Below are 5,489 nucleotides of genomic sequence, written 5' to 3'. Positions count from 1 at the left end.
GTGCTGCACTTTAACCTGCTGTGTCACCAGGGAGGTCCCTAATTTTGAAACATTTTTAAGATGAGGAATGACCCTATACAACGAATGGGAACTAATGGCCCTAAGTAAGGTAAGAGGGGAATGGAACCTTTGATGCTTCATTCAGTTGCAGGTTTGTTATATTTCTGAAACCTCCAATGAAAAAATGATAAGTAAAATGTACATCACTGTTTAAAACGAATTCTTGCCTACTCTGGGAAATGTTTTTCATGGATTATTTTAGACTGGTAAAATGAAATAGAATATTTGGTGCTTTGATGTGAACTAATCTTTTAAGTAACAATAGCATCCCATAATCAATTTGCTGACCATTTATCCTCATCCCTTCTCCAGTCCAGCGCCTTCTTCAATGTACCAGACCCCCTTCCTCTGCCCCACTCCCGATTATGCACCCTCTCAATAACCAGAAGACCAAGAGAGTAATACCAGAACTTTTTATTAGACAGATGGGGATTTCAATCAAATCTCTTTTGCAGGTATGACTTTGCTCTTTTAGAAGAAATTCAGTGATTGAGTCTGGAGACTATCACTAAAGCTGTGCTTAAGTCCTTTGACTTGTGCCATATAATATGGTGAAAGCATAGTCAAGCATGTAGGAGAAGAAAAAAATTCTCTTCGTGTACCCAATGCCTGGCTCACTTGCTGCTCCCACTGGGAGGAAATAGAACAGTGCATGCACACGAAAAGCTGCTAGCCACCAGAAATGCCAGTGGCTGTCAGCAAAAGGAGTAACTGTCCTTATGTCTTTGCTGGGTTTGTGCTGGTGTTTGTCACAGGCACCTGGCACAGTGAGGCACATCCATGCCAAGGCAGTCTCCTCAATATGGCTCTCAAAAAAACAAGTTTTGTTTTGTTTTAGAACAATGTGGGAATGGAAATGCTTCACACTTTAACTTCTAAAAGTAACTTCTGTTTTGTCATCTTTTTTTTTCCCTAGAGTGATTATATTGCCACAAAAAAAACACATTTTAGAAGAAAAGTGATGCTTAAGGAATCTCATCTTTGTCCACTCCAGATCTGCCTAAGAGAAAGAAAATTCAGAGGCTTCTGAATAGAAAGCAACCTGAATTTTTAAAAGCGTACAAGTGGATGCTGGCAGTGAATGATCCTATTTCACAGATCATTCTACTGCTGCCTTATGGATTCAGTGCTTTTGAATTAAGAAATTCATGCTGTTCTTTGTTTTTGTTTTCTGGTGTCTCCAATCTGTCTCTTTGAAAGGAAAGACATACTCTAAAAGTGAACATTTCAGAACTCTTTCCTTCCCCTCTTAAAAAAAATGTTATTTACGTGTGTAAATGTGGCTAGTACTAATTTTACCGGTGTATAATATTTACATTAATTTTAAAGGTGAAACTCCTTTCAACACAACAGATAAAGAAAAGTTTGTGTTCATGAGAAGGTAGGTATGATCTGGAATATGTCTTTCTGAGTAGTACATACACAGAACATTTCTTAATCAAGGAATTATTTGTCAACTCAACTGATTTCTTGATGAGACATTTACAACATTTTAAAGGCAGGACCAAAGGGCAGATTATCTCAGTTTTTGCTCATTAACAAAACTGCAACATTCAGTCTACCTTAAATGTTAACTAAATGGATACCTTAATCAAACATTTCCAACATTTTAAAGCAGAACACAGAAACAGATTTGTTCATATATAGCATTATATATTAACTCATATACAATGCCATGACGTTCAGCTTGCAAATCAATCGAGAATTTCCAAAGTATTATTTTTATTTTGAAACCTATAAATTCCCTGTAAAAGAAAGAAAGTCCTAAAGTCTCTCCCCAAAACTCCTCTCTGCCCCTCTGGGCCTCTCCTTTTCACTCTCCACTCTCCCTTGCTCTCTGGCTCTCTCCCTGACTCACACTCCCTCCAAAGCCCAGGCCTCCTATAAAAAGATCAGTTTCCCATACTCAAGAAATTAGTGTGTACATATCAATCAATATTCTGACTAAAACTTAAGCCAAAAGGAACCTCTTATAAGGCCATGTTTCCTTTTGAACAAGGAGCTGATATAAGATGTACCAAATTAAAAAAAAAAAGTCAGAGCAAGCTCCCCTCCTCCTGTTTTTGCTTGCTTCTGATGGAAACTGAATTAAGATTTTAGGAACCTGGACCTTTGAGAACATGACACTAACAGGTGGTGACCACAGAGGATAGGTACAAAGGTCTTGAAGCTTGCTTAGAGCTTTGTTACGTGGTGGCACACAAATCATGACTTGTTGTCCCATCACTGGCAAACCTCATCATATCACAGGTGGGTGTGAGTGTCTGAGTGTGTGAGTGCTAGTATGTGTGCATGCACATATTTGTGTGGATGCACACCTTTGTGTACCTGTGTACATGTGATTGTAGATGTACCTGTTGTGTGTAACTGTTAACAAAAAATTGCTTCGCATTTAATGTGCAACTTTGAAGTAGTGAGTATTTACCTGAAGTTTTTTGCCACTCGGTTTTATGTCTTTGTACGTGTACTTATATCTTTGAGCAGGCTTATAGTACATGTTGCTAAACTAACTTTTGGAAAAACCGAGTTGACTTGTATTATTTTTCCTTGCCTGCCAACCAAAGGGATGGAGGGGGGGGGGGCTCTTTTTTTTTCCCCTTGTGAATGAATGGTGCTGAGGAGAGGATGTGATTACAGTGTCAGTCACTACTCTAGTAACCGGTCACTGTTAGGGCATCAACTTCATCAGTTCCTTCAGATGCTTCCCTTTTCCCAACCTAATCAACTAATGCGGTGTGGCTTTTGTTCATTATAACAGTGCACTCTTTAGGCAGCCTTTTTCAAGCCTTCTGTCACCCTTTCAATTTCACTAAGTTGTCATAATCGTTCAGAATTGTGGAAAGAAAAGATTATTTGGGGGGAAATGCTATATCACTTTATTTGCATATTAGGTTCGGGGCTGCCAGCAGACAGGGTATAGCACAGATGTACCACGTGTGAATAACTGGGAATCTTCGTACACAACAGTACATATAAGTAGTAACAGGTACAAATAGTCACAGGTACAGCATAACAAATATGCAATCTTTTTGACACTACTTCTTAGTTTACAGAAACAACTAATTTATTCAGTATTGTGCTGGAAGTATCTTTTTAGAATATGTATACCAACATATCACTACCTTCCAGCCACCAGTTTATGCTGCTGTTAAGAAAACCAATGATGGAACGATTTTTTGTGACCTCTACATTTAATTTGGTATCAAACATAGTCACTTGGTCAGTAAATTGAAACCTTTACAGTTCCAACAGTTCATTACATTTGTTATTTCTGCTTCAAAGATCTGCTTTGAGTTGCTCTGGCTTTGTCTTCCTTTGTAAATACTCTTATACTCTCTTTTCTTTGTAAACATCTCCTTTGCGGTTTTGGGAGACAACCTTGCAACTCTGTATAGTGTTTATATATATATCTGACTTGCCTTTCCTTAGAGCTACTCGCAATAAATGTGTTGAAAGTTATTTGTGTGGAGACTCATTTTTTCCCTTAACATTTATCTTTACTCCATAAGAAATATTTTTTCTGCTTTCTGGCAGAATTGACTGCACATTTGCATAATAAAGCAGTGGGATAATTTAGGGTATGGGTTAAAGTTAATATGCTTAGAAGTATATAGCTCTTCATTATACAAATATGGAGATACTAGTGGAATTGACCTGAGTTTTTGGGTATTCATGATAATGTGTGAATCACATTGAAGCAACAATTCAAGGATGTTAAGGTAGTTGTAATTTGTTTTGTCTCCTTCTCTTGCTACTTAATTTCTTGCCATTTAAATGAGTCCCTTTACACTTATTTTTAGCCACGGGGAGGCAAATAATTGGTATATGGAAAACACACCAGTGAATAGATAATTCTTTGCACTGGTGGAAAATAGGAGGATGGATGGATTGAATATCAAACTTATATTAGCAAATTATATTTTCAATCTTATCAGAAACCAAAAGTTTAAAGGAACATTAGAAAAATAATTATCTCCCTGATCCTTTTACCAAATTATCCTTGCTACACAGGAGAGCAGTGAAATTCAATAAGAATTAGTGTCCAAGGGTCAGAGAAGGGGAAGAGGTCTGTGGAATCAGATGGTCCACAAGGTAGGGAGAGATTCCAATATCATACGCATTACCCACAAGCAACATGGATTACATGATTGCAGACAATTGAGTTCTTTGTGCAGCTTGACCTCAACTGATATATTGAAAAAGTTGTATGTAAATAATATCACTAAGGAAAGGTGTAATTAGGCTACCTTTATCATTAGAAATTATTCACAACAGAAATCATCTAGCCTCTGTGTAATTAAAGTGTGTGTGCATGTGTATTTAAGAACTTTTAATTCTCAATTAAAGGGAGTATTCTATATTAGCGCACAATCCAAAGAAATTTTACTCATACCAAATAGCCCCTCGAAGATAGTCATATCTGTGCTTATCATTTTACATGACATTTTCTATACTCATGTTGGTGATTCACATATTAATGTGACTTAAATTCCTGGAACAGCAAGCATTGTCAGCATGGCTGCCTTGACAATCAGATCTTGGAAGATCTATATTGAAGAATTCATGAACAGAACTTCAGCTTTTCTACGACCCTAGTCTCATACAAGGTAGAATGTGAGGAGTACTGTTTCTTTAAAGCATAAAACCTGTTCAGAAGACTTGTCAGGTATAACATGTCTAACTACACACTAGTTAAGCACCTCCAGTGACTGCTTAGAAAAATATTACTAGGTGCTAATTGACTCCAAAGGGCATCTTGGAAATGCACCAAGATGCTTTTTTTTTTTTTAATGTTTTGAAAACAGAACTGCCCAAAGGCAGGACCTGGAAAATGTGACTATGAAAATTTGTGTGGATAAGCCAGATCATGTTCTCTAGTTTATAAATGTACAAAAGAGAAATTATGCAAAATTGAAGTACAGAATGAGGTTGAACTATATTCTGTTTTGGAAAAACCAATTCATTTTCTCTCAACACATGCATGTTAATGGATGTTGGTTTTTAGGCAGCTACCTTTAGTCCCAGCTTGCTGCTTAAGTGTACTTCAAAGATAAGCAATGCAACTGAACTGTACAAAATGGGACAGCTTCCCTACTGTCTCTTGTGCATGATAAATGCTAAAGCAATTAGGAATCACTGTTGCATGTTACATTGGAATTTGTCAGTAACATCAATGCTATGCTATAAAAATGAGGGAAACTTATTTAGAATAAGGTCCTGGAATTTAGGAAATCACCGATTTAACTTGATATTAAACACTTGGGTTCATAAAACTGAACTAGATGCAATCCCCTCCTTGATATTTCAACCTCAGAATATCCATTATAGGGTCTTCTATTTTGCAGGCAGTCATCTGAATTAGCATTTCATCTGAATTAACGTGAAACACACAGTTCATTCTTTATTTCCATACACCTAACCCACAAGAA

Source organism: Condylura cristata, unplaced genomic scaffold (genome assembly GCF_000260355.1).
Source record: "Condylura cristata isolate star-nosed mole 26May11 unplaced genomic scaffold, ConCri1.0 scaffold00019, whole genome shotgun sequence".
NCBI lineage: Eukaryota > Metazoa > Chordata > Mammalia > Eulipotyphla > Talpidae > Condylura > Condylura cristata.
The sequence above is the reverse complement of the archived record's forward strand: the minus strand, read 5'-3'. Positions refer to the sequence as shown.